The 12,363-nt window shown below is 44.8% G+C and overlaps 1 protein-coding gene across 3 annotated transcripts in view; it reads right to left on the bottom strand.

Annotated features, from left to right (window-relative positions):
• Positions 1-12,363, bottom strand: part of LOC124776505 — a 138,183-nt gene that overhangs the window by 28,729 nt on the left and 97,091 nt on the right. The gene's annotated exons all lie outside the window — the stretch shown is intronic.

Raw genomic sequence — 12,363 nt, forward strand, 5'->3', positions numbered from 1 at the left:
TAGGTAGGTTTTATGTAGTTTCCTTAAACCAATCAAGGTAAATACCAGTATTGTTTCCTCGAAAAGGGCACACTCAATACTCTTCCCCACTCTCATCCAATCAAAGATTTTGCTCTGTCTCTAATGATTTCATTGTCAAAAGGATGACCTTACTTATTTCTTTCCATTCTTAGACAATTATATGTTCTCTTGATAAGAGCAGCTGGTACTGCTCAGTGTGCCAGACATAAATAGTTGAATTAATCAAATAGGAAATGCAAATTAGGACTTGATGCTTGAATTTGTACACACTGCAAAGGATTAACAAGGTAACAGTTTCAAAGTTTTAGCTCCAGACTCAAAATATAAAGGAATATTCACAGATCCGTAGCTGGTATGAGCAAGATTCAACTTTTTGTTTACCAAGTCTCCAAAATTGCACTCTGAAATGCTAGATGATCACATGTTGTGCAGTCCTGCAAACTCTCCCTGGATGAAGAATTAGGGAGTAACTTAAGTTGACAATGCTAATAGATATTCAGATCAATTCAGTTATGGTTCAGAATAGTGGTGAGCAATAACAAGTGAAGGAACATATTTGTAACTTAGGCCTGCTGAGCTTGTTTGTGTTTGAATGACAACTAATTAAGTCTTTACACTCTCTGAGGATCATTCCAGCATAACAGGCAAAATGCTTAGTGCAGAGACATCCCGTAGATGATGGCCTATTGCTCAAACAAGTAAAATCACCAACAATGGACATGCCACTGCTGAGATCTGTACATAACAATGGATGGTACAAGCAGAGAATTGTCAAAAGGGAGTGATGAATCCACAGTTAGGCCAATGTCTGTCAGGAAACAATGATTTAACAAAAACCTTACTTGATTCTTTGGAAATGCGCTGTGGAATTCGAAACTTCTATTTTCGAAATGTATCGGTAAAAAGAAGTCCTTGCTGTAGACTGTAACTAATAGATGCAAATACCATAAATTGTCATAGTATAGATCTATAAGCTGAGGGGCCAAGAAAAGCGCTGACAGTTCTTCGGCCAAGAAAATATTTTCCCACATCTATACGTCCTACAAAAAGGAAACAATATTGCACAAGGCACTATGCAATGAACAGACACGTGTGTGATGCTAATGGGAAAAAAATCCACAGACAGTCAATATTACTGTGCTGATTGCAATACTATCTCATTCCAAGTATGTCATATTTAAAAAACCAACATGTTGTACACAGGCACAATTAAAAGACACTTACAAATTAGGTTTCAGCTACAGCCTTCATCGTGAAAGGAAAAAGAAACACACAAGCAAGCACACCTCACGCACACATGATCGCCGTCTCTGGCAATTTGGACCTGAAGGCAACTGTCAAGTGGAATGGAAGCAACAATCTGGAGGGGGCAGGAAAGAGGAAGGAATAGCAGTGTATGGATAGGGGAGACAAAAGAGCTATCTGGCAGAGTGTCTTGTCTGCCAAGAAGCGATGCCTCGAGAGGGTGTGGGCGGCGGTAGGGGGGGGGAGGGGGGTGGGGGGGGGGGTGAGAGGGCCAGAACAGAGAGAAAATGGAGAGGAGCAGGGGAAGAGGGGTTGGTGTATTGGCAAAAGGCAGCACATAATGGGGGTGGGAAACGAGAATTGGGAGGTGGTGATAGGACAAAGAGGGTGGAAACTGTTGGGTGGAGGATGTGGGGACAGTATGTTATCAGAGGTTGAGGATAGTTACAGAAGCAGAGAATGTGTTGTAAGAGTAACTCCCATCTGCACAGTTCAGAAAAGCTAGTGGTGGAGGGAAGAGTCCAGATGGCTCGAGTAATGAAGCAGCCATTGAAATCAAGTCTGTTATGTTCAGCTGCATGTTGTGCTACAGGATGATCTACTTTGCTCTAGGGCACAGTTTGACGTGGTCGTTCATCCTGGTGGACAGCTGGTTGGTAGTCATGCCAATATAAAAAACTGTGCAATGATTGCAGCAGAGCTGGTAAATGACATGGCTGCTTTCACAGGTGGCCTGGCCACTGATGTGGCAGGATAAGCCTGTAACACGACTGGAATAGGAAGAGCTGGGTGGGTGGATTGGGCAGGTCTTGCACTTGGGTCTTCTGCAGGGAGATGATCCTTTTGGCAAGAGATTGGATGAGAGTGACATAGAAATGGACTAGGATGATTTGGAGGTTGAGTGGGTGATGGAACACCACTTTAGCAGGGTTGGGAAGGATGTTGGATAGAATGTCTCTTATTTCAGAGCATGGTGATGGTAATCAACACCCTGGTGAAAGATGTGGTTCTGTTGTTCCAGTCCGGGGTGACGGTGAGTGGCAAACAGGGCACTCCTTTGTGGCTGGTTCTTTGGGGTGGTGCGAGGAGAAATGGTACAAGAAATATGTTTGCTGACTAGGTCTGGGGGACAATGCTTGTCTGTGAAACCCTTGGAGACCCTCAGCATATTGGGCAAGGGAGTTCTTGTCACTGCAGATATGCCATCCCCCGGGTTGCCAGGTATTTTTTGCTGCGAAAGGGATAACAGCTGTCAAAATACACGTGCTGTTTGTGGTTGGTGGGTTTAATATGGACAGAGGGCTGGTGGAGAAGTCAGAGAGGAGGAGGTAAATGTCCAGGAAGGTGGCATGGCAGATTGAAGAGGACCAGGTGAAGAAGATGAGAGAGAAGATGTCCTGGTTGTGAAGGAGTGAAGACAGAGTGTCATGGCCTTGAGTCCAGATCATGAGTACATCATCAATGAACATGATTGTTGTGGTGTCGATAGCAACGATGCCACGGCATAGTAAAGTTATTAGGTTGGCACTACAACAGACACCGACGACAGTGCCCTCTAGTCGGTACTGTGCAGATCTAAGAGCTCCGCTCCAGATTCTCCCCATTTGATCAAGAGCAGATGGCCGGGACACTTCGCTTCAGCTTCGCACCTCGGGGCAAAGATATGTATTACTCTAGTTGCTAAAGTAAAGGTGATTTTAATTCACAATGCAGTACTGAGAGATTTTCACCTTAGCCTGCTCACACCCACGCGCCGCCTTCCAGGTGGGATACAAAAGTTGGCAACGAGGACTCCCCTTTACCCTCCTAACAGCTCCTTTTTGCTCGGTACTGCTTTCTTTTCGTGCTAGCCTCAGTATAAGACTTTCATTTGTGTAAACCATGGCATCGCTACAGGAACAGGCTTCGCTGTCAATTCTTGCACGTTTTCAGGCTCAGCAAATGACGCAGCTGCTTGTTGCCATAAATGGACTGGTCACACTACAAACTGCAGCTACTTCGGCACCTCCAATGCCACCGCCTGTACCGATGCCGTCGCTGACGGCACCACCATTTCGTGCCTTCAATCCTGACGTTGAACGCTGGCCAGAATACATCATCCAGCTTGAGGCACACTTCACAGCATACAACATACCAGGTACAGAGCACCTTGCCTTTTTCACTGCCAATGCGGGTGTTATGTTATACCGTGTGCTCATCAAGTTGTTTCCCACCACGCGCCCAGACACTAAAACTTACGATGAAGTGATCAACGCTTTGAATTCCCACTTCCATGACAGTGTAAATGTGGTAGCTAAATGCTACAAATTCTTTCGTCTCTGGTGTGGCCCTACTTAGTCGAATAAATCTTGGTTAGCAGACCTTCTGGGACTAACTTCTGACTATGACTTTAATTGCTCATATAATGATTAGAGATGCTATTGCGCAGAATCTGGCGGATCACCGCATCCGCGAACAAATCCTCAGATTTAAAAACCCGTCTTTGCACGATGTAGTGGACTTGCTAGATAGACAAGATACATTAGAAATGGCTCCTTCCGCGTTTGACGTGACCCCATGTGTGTGTACTGTTAGTGCGGCACAACACATGCCCTTTCGCCCGGCCCCAGCCAGCCAGCCAAGCCACGCCGCGCCACTCGCGCGCTCGTGAACACGTTTCAAACCAGGCACCCTGTAAGAAACTAAAATCATATCCGAACTGCTTTCGTGCCCACCCACGGGACAGTTGCCCATCCTGTCAATCACAGTGTTATTTTTGTAATAAGAAAAGACATATGCAAGCTGTGTGTAATAAGAGAAACTCTAATTCACAATTTGTCTCCCATTCACGTGGGTGTCACCGCAACGGAAACTGCCATGATCATGATTCACATCAGCCTATGAATGTTTATGCCATTTATTCACAGCCTTCTGCTTCACGTGCTTCGACAGCTCGTCGTGTGAATCAAGTTTTGCCAGATACTTCCTCTCGCATTCAGCATGATGTGCGGAAACTTTTTGTTACTTTGAACATTTGTGGACATTCTGTTCGCCTGCAACCGGACACTGGTGCATCAGTTTCTTTACTGAACAAATCAACGTATTCTTGCTCGGTTCGCCCCCACTTCGTCGTTCGCATTCCACACTGATTGCATTTACTGGACAGGAAATCTCAGTGCTCAGAGTGTGTAGTTTGCAAGCCACATATGGAGCAACAACCCGTACAGTGTCTTTCCATGTGCTCCACTCTAGTGATGCTACGAACATTTTTGGCATGGACGCACTTGAACTTTTTGACCTCGCAATTCAGGACAATGTACTTTGTATCAACGCTAGTGACCACGCAGACAGTGTTGCCGCAATATACGATGATTTTGCTGAACTCTTTTCTGATGGCCTTGGTTGTGCCATGGACTTTGCAGCGCATGTTGTAGTTAAAGACAATGCCATGCCTGTTTTCGGCGCGCACGCCCAGTTCCATACGCACTGTGTGATGCCGTAGCTGCTGAACTTACACATTTTCAAGACTGTGGTGTCACTGAACCTGTTTCTGCTTCACCATGGGCTTCGCCTATAGTGTGTGTGACGAAACCAAATGGTCGTCTATGTATTTGTGGTGACTTTAAGTCTACAGTAAATCCCCAGACAGTAGTAGCTACATTTCCCGTACTGTGTCCTGATGACATTTTTGATAAGCTTGGTGCAGGAAAATTGTTTTCCATGATTGACTTGTGGGACACATACTTTCAGATTCCAATCGACGAACAGTCGCAGCGCTATTCTGTGATCAACACCCACCTTGGCTTGTTCCAGTTTTGCCGCCTTCCGTTCAGTTGTGCTTCGACTCCTGCTATTTTTCAGTCTTACTTGCAGCAGTTGTGTGCCACTGTCCCTGGTTGCTCAAATTATCTGGACGATATAGTTGATTCAGGTCGCACCCCTGACGAACATTTGCAGAATTTGCGTGCCTTATTTACAGTACTTTTGCAGGCAGGACTAAAGTGTAACAGAGACAAGTGCAAATTTTTCCAAACTGAGATTCAATATTTAGGTCATATGATTAAAGGACAGGGTGTCCACCCCTCACCGTCACATCTCAGTGCGATTAGAGACTTGCCAGCACCCAGGAACTTGATAGAACTTCAGTCTGTGTTGGGCAAAATCACTTATTATATTTGGTCTATACCAAATGCAGCACAGATTGCTGTGCCTTTGCATTGTATTCGGTGTAAGAATGTTCTTTTTGTTTGGTCTTCGAAATGTGAAGCTGCTTTCCACAAGCACAAATCTGCTTTGTTGAATGATCGCTGTTTGATTCCTTTCAATCCCTTCAAACCGCTTTTTTTGGCTGTCCTTCAAACCGCTTTTTTTGGCTGTCAATGCATCTTCTCACGGCATCGGAGCAGTTCTCTCGCACCGCATTAATTCTGTCGATCGCCTGATCGCTTTTGCATCTAAGTTGCTCAATTCTGCCCAGCAAAACTATTCTCAAATCGAGAAAGAAGCTTTGCTATTGTATAGGGAGTGACTAAGTTTCATGATTTTTTGTATAGTCGTAAGTTCTATTTGGTCACCGACCATATGCCTTTACATCGTTGTTCCACCCGTCAAAGCCAGTTCCGGCCCATATTACACAAAAGTTTCAACGTTGGTCTTTGTTTTTGTCTAACTACAATTACGAAATTTTGTTTCAGACTATGGCCCAGCATGGCAATGCTGACGCTTTGTCTCGTCTACCTATCAGTCGTGACGCAGTGTTTGATTCTTCCGAATTGTCATGCGATTTATTGATTCGCAAGATAAGGAATTAGCTGATGGTTTTCCGGAAGATTTTCGTCATACTGCTGCCGCGACAGCCACCAATGCTTCTTTGCAGATTCTTTTGCAGTATCTTCCTACTCAATGGCCTCCATCTGCTACGCAAATTCGTGATCCACTTGTTTGACGTTACTTAGCACAACATCACAATTTGTCTATACACCATGGTGTTATCTTGTTACAAACTGACAATGATCAGTCTCGTGTGGATGTACCTTGTTCGTTGCAGTTGGAAATCCTCATATTTCTGCATGCTGGTCATTGGGGTATAGTGCGGATGAAGCAATTAGCGCGTCGTCACTGCACTTGGGTTGGCATTGATAAACAAATTGAGAATTTGCTTGCTAACTGTCGCTCTTCCGCGGAGCATCAATCTGCTCCCTGCCAGCACTTCTTTGCGTTGCCAACTCCTTCTGCGCCTTGGCAGCGTGTTCATATTGATTTTGTAGTTCCTTTCTGGGACACCCGCTGGTTGATAGTTACTGATGCGTACAGCAACTTTCCTTTTGTTGTACCTATGTCTTCTACTACATCTGCCAGTACTATTCGGGGTTTGACGTCTATTTTTTGCATTGAGGGCCTTCCTGAAGTTATTGTCTCCGACAATGGCCCCCAATTCGTGTCCTCAGAGTTTGAAGCATTCTGTGCTGCTAATAGCATTCGCCATCTGACCTCAGTCCCGTTCCACCCCCAGTCAAACAGCGAGGCTGAACACTTTGTGCGTACATTTAAGTCGCAGCTGAGCAAGTTGCACGCCACGCACTCTCGCAAGCGCACGCTCTGGACTTTCCTTGCTTCCTATCGCTCTCAGCCACACGGCACCCGTTCCCCAGCGGAACTGTTTCATGGTCATGCCCATCAGTCGCTCCTGCAGCTTTTGCACCTGCTGCTGTGTGCTCCTACTGCTTCGCCTCATTCTGGCTTGGCATGATTTGGTGTTCTATCGCATTTTCTCTGGCAGGCAGCGTTGGGAGCAGGGGTGCATTCTTCGTCAGCTTGGCCGCACCTTATTTGTCATTTCTGGTCCCTCCGGTACTGTCAAGCGGCACCGGAACCAGATCCGTTTGTGCTGTCCTCGGTTTTCTGCCGCTGGTTGTTTTCCGGCAGAACTGGAGGCTTCACAGCTTCCGCCGCCTCGGCCCACACCGACGGCACCTCCGCTGCTCATGCCTCCACAGGTGTGCCAGCCATCGTCACCGCTGCCGGTCCAGTCACCTGCATTGGATGGTCACCTGTCGCCGCCAGCATGGCCCCAACTCCAGCCACCGCCATGTTCCTTTGCAGTGCCGGAACTGATGGAAGCTGAGGCTGCCATCACGCCGCCGCCACCTTCGCCCATTAAGGTCGTTGCTCTACCTCATCCGAGCATACCCAGTAGCGGTGGACGGCCTGGACAGGTTTTCCATGGGGCATTTTCCTCGCCCACTTGCCAGCAATTCAGGGTTATAGGTAGGCAGCACACGCCAGCAGTTCCGCTGTCCGCCCCCTCAGCAGCGCCGCCCCTGGCTCCCCCCACCCACCGTCGGAAGCCCTACTCAACGATGGTGCGTCGTTTCAAGGGGGAGGGATGTGGTATCGATAGCAACGAAGCCACAGCGTATTAAAGTTATTAGGTTGACACTATGACAGGCACCGATGACAGTGCCCACTAGTCTGTGCTGTGCAGATCTAAGGAGATTTTCACCTTAGCCTGCTCCTACCCAGACGCCGCTTTCCGAGCGGGATACAAAAATTATATCAACCACTTCCTTCACTGAATCTCCACTATCTCCACCCCTTTACCCCCTGGATCCCTACTCATCACTGTTGGTGCCACCTCCCTATATACTAACATCCCTCATGCCCATGGACTTACTACTATTGCACACTGCCTTTCCCAACATCCGTCAGACTCCAGACCCACAACCTCATCCCTCATATATCTTATTAAGCTTATCCTAAATCACAACTACTTCTCTTTTAAAGGCAAGGTATACAAACAAATCTGCAGCACAGCCATGGGTAATCGCATGGCACCCTCTTATGCCAAACTGTTTATAGCCATCTAGAGGAGACCTTCCTAGCCTCCTAAAACACCAAACCCCTAGTCTGGTTCAGGTTCATTGATGATATCTTCATCATCTGTACTCAGGACCAAGACACCCTACCTTCTTTCCTTCACAACCTCAACACCTTCTCTCCCATCTGCTTCACCTGGTCCTCTTCAATCCAGTGTGCCACTTTCCTGGACATTGACCTCCTCCTCTCCAATTGTTCTAACCACGCTTCTATCCATATTAAACCCACCAACAACAAACAGCACCCATACTTTAACAGCTGTCATCCCTTCCACACCAAAAAGTCCCTCCCATACATACTGGCACCTGAGGACGGCGTACCTTAAGTGACAAGAGCTCTCTCCTGTGTAATTTCCCCTCACATCCTCAAACCTCCCACCACCTCCAAGAACCAACCACAGAGAATGCCCCCCTTGTCACCCAATACCACACCGGACTGGAATAACTGAACTACATCCTTCAATAGGGCTTTGATTACCTATGCCATGAAATGAGGGATATTCTATCCGGGATCCTTACCTTCCACCCTAAAGTGGTGTTACTCATCCTCCCACCCTCCATAACTTCATATGCCACTCCGAATCCCATTACCTTGCCACAAGGATCATAACTTTGTGGAAGACTCAGGTGCAAGACCTGCCCAATCCATCCATCCAGCACTTCCTATACCAGGCCTATCACAGAATTATCCTACCATATCAGTGACCAGGCCACCTGTGAAAGCAGCCATATCAGTATCAGCTCTGCTGCAGTTATTGCACAGCTTCTCATATTGGTATGACAGCCAACCAGCTCTCCACCAGGACGAACGGCCATCGCCAAACTGTGGCCAAGAGCAAAGTAGATCACCCTGTGGCACAACATGCAGCTGAACATAACACACTTGATTGCAATGGCTGCTTCACTACCCAAGCCATCTGGATCCTCACCTCCACCAACAGCTTTTCTGAACTGTGCAGATAGGAGTTCTCCTTACATCACATTCTCTGCTCCCAAAATTATCCCAGCTTCGATCTGCAGTAATGCACAGCCTCCTGACACTGCACCTGTTGGCAAGGGCAGGCTAGTCCCTGCATACTCTGCCAGACAGTGCTCTCCCACCCCCCACCAGTACATTTCAATCCCTTCCCCTTCCTCATCCCCATCCGCTCCAGGTTGCTGCTTCCATTCCACATGACAGCTGCACTGTGATCCGAATTGTGAGAGATGGTGATTACGTGTGACAGAGGTGTGTTTGCTCATGTGAATGAATGAATGTATGAGTGTTTCTTTTTCTTTTTGTGAAGAAAGTTGTGGCTGTAAGCTAATATGTAACTGTGTTTTAATTGTGCCCGTCTACAACTTAACATGTCGTCCTTATGGTAAATAGCAATCTATCTTTTCCTTACATTGCTGATCTTGAAACCTGGAGTTCCCATTGTTTGATGTTACAAAAACCTTTAGAGAAATATTTTCTGTGTGTATAGTGTCGTCAGTTGAACCAAGACTCACATTTCAATCAACAAACATGACATCTAGTACAAGAATGAATCTTTCTATCTGCAGTGAAGTACCCACCATTTTGAAACATCATGACAGAGTAAAAGTGTGCGTTTGACATGTGAAACTAGAACTTTGCCTTCCACAGGCAATGCACTTAAGTTTGCAAATTAGAGAGAGAGAGAGAGAGAGAGAGAGAGAGAGAGAGAGAGAGAGAGAGAGAGATTGGTACAACTGAAACTGTGAGGACAGGTCAAGAGTCATGCCCAGATGGCTCAGTTAGTGAGAGCTTTGCCTGTGAAAGGCAATGTACCAAGTTCAATTCCTGCGCTCACACGCAGTTTTAATCTGTCAGAATGTTTCAAAATAGAGCATACTATGCTGCAGAGAGAAATATTCCTTCTGGAAACAAATCAATAACCCCTTAGTCCAACAACATACACAAGAGAGCTGTTGTAAAGTTTTGTAAAGCTGGAAAAGGCTACTGGCTGAACTGAAGGACCGAGAATGCCTAATTAGTTGTGTCTGGACAGCTCAGTTCATATGATTGTCACTCACAAAAGGCAAGGTTCCAAGTATGAGCCCAAGTTTGACACAATGTTTGATATTTAATCAAGTCAGTGTTTCATTCAATAGTTCAAAAATGTATATCCAAACTACCTTGGGATTATATCTGCATCATTTGTGTCAGCTAATTGCTGTTGTGAAACAAAAACACTATCCTATATTATGAACCATTCCACGTGTGGCCCTTAAAAGCTACATGAAACTGCAACAAAATATTAGAACATTTTGGGAAGGAAGCCTGGAGAGTGAACCATCTCAGGAAGGAATTGACAGATTGCGGCAGTCAGCCAGATGTCTGAAAATTTGATCTTAGAGGTGTATTCTGAGAAATCTGAATAAACTGCTCTCACTTGAACCAAACAATAACAGCATACATGGGTCATATCTAACAACAACATTTTTATAAGTACCATATTCAGCATGTACAACTGTTTGGGACAATTTCCCTCTTTCTTGTATCAACTTTTTGTACTTAGTTTCTGCAGATGTCCGCCACATTCCATTTCCTTGTTCCCATTTACAAATAAATCACATACTGATAATGTCAATCTGTTATGTAGATTTACTTGTATATTTACTTAATGAGCGTCATTTATAATCTTTCCATACCTGTGCTTTCAATGAGTCTTTAATATCGGAATATGACCAACTATGAAAATTTCTGCATGGTCTCCCAGAGTAGGGAGAATTATGGAACTATTACTAACCAAACAACACATAAGATATGTTGACAATTTCTTCTTTGAACAGAGAGACACTAAAATGAAATTTCATAGCCAGAATGAACATTTGTTCATGTAAATAGGTTGAAAAATGCTAACAAGACCACCAGTCCAAAAAGAAAAGGCCAATCTCACAGGGTAACATTATACTCTGGAACACACTGAGCTACACCACACCTACATACACCTACACCTACACCTGCACCCTGTAAATCACGATGAAATGCATGGAAGAAAATACATCCCATTTTACCAGTTATTAGGGTTTCTTCCCATTTCATTCATGTATTGAGTGCAGGAAGAATGATTGTTCAAATGCCTCTGTGTGTGCTGTAATTATTCTATCTTGTCCTCATGATCCCTATGTAAGTGATATGCAGGGGGTTGAGTATATTCCTTGAGTCATCATTTAAAGCCAGTTTTTGAAACTTTGTTAGTAGACTTTCTCAGGATAGTTTACATCTATCTTCAAGAGTTAGCCAGTTCAGTTTCTTCATCTTTGTGACACTCTCCCATGGGTCAAACAAACCTGTGACCATTTGTACTGCCCTTCTCCTCATACATTCAATATCCCCTGTTATTCCTATTTGGTACAGGACCCACATACTAGAACAACATTCCAGGATGGGCTGCAGGAATGATTTGCAAGCAATCTCCTTTGCAGACTAATCACAATTCCTCAGTATTCTACCAATAAACCAAAGTCCAACACTCGATTGAGCTTATGTGATCATTTCATATCATATCCCTACAAAGTGTTACACCCAGGCACTCTTATGAGTTGGCTGATTCCAACTGGCACTCATCGATATTATAGTCATAGGATACGATGTTTTTTCGTTTTGTGAAGTGGACAATTTTACATTTCTGAACATTTAAAGCAAGTTGCCAATCTTTGCACCATTTTGAAATCTTATGAAGATCTGACTAAATATTTACGCAGCTCCTTTCAGGCAGTACTTCATTACAGAAAACCGCATCATCTGCAAAAAGTCTGAGACTAATATTAATATTGCCCAAAAAGGTCATTAATACACAACATGAATGGCAAGGGTCCCAACACACTTTCCTGGGGCACAAACACATTTGATGATGACTTTCCATCCAAGATAACATGCTGTGTCCTCCCTACCAGAAAATCTTCAATCCAGTAACATATTTCACTTGATACCCCATATGATCATACTTTTGACGATAAGTGTAGATGCAGTATGGGGTCAAATGCTTTTCGGGAATTACGAAATACTGCATCTACCTGGATGCCTTGATCCAAAGCTTTCAGTATTATGTGAGAAAAGTGAGAGCTGAATCACATGTTTGATAATTTTAGAGTCCATACTGGTTGGCACAGAGGTGGTCATTCTGTTTGGGGTACTTCATTATGTTTGAGCTCAGAATATGTTCTAAAATTCTACAAAAACTCAATGTCAAAAACACTGGACAATAGTTTTGTGGATCACTTCAACTACCCTTCT

The sequence above is a fragment of the Schistocerca piceifrons genome, chromosome 2 (genome assembly GCF_021461385.2).
Source record: "Schistocerca piceifrons isolate TAMUIC-IGC-003096 chromosome 2, iqSchPice1.1, whole genome shotgun sequence".
Classification (NCBI taxonomy): Eukaryota; Metazoa; Arthropoda; class Insecta; order Orthoptera; family Acrididae; genus Schistocerca; species Schistocerca piceifrons.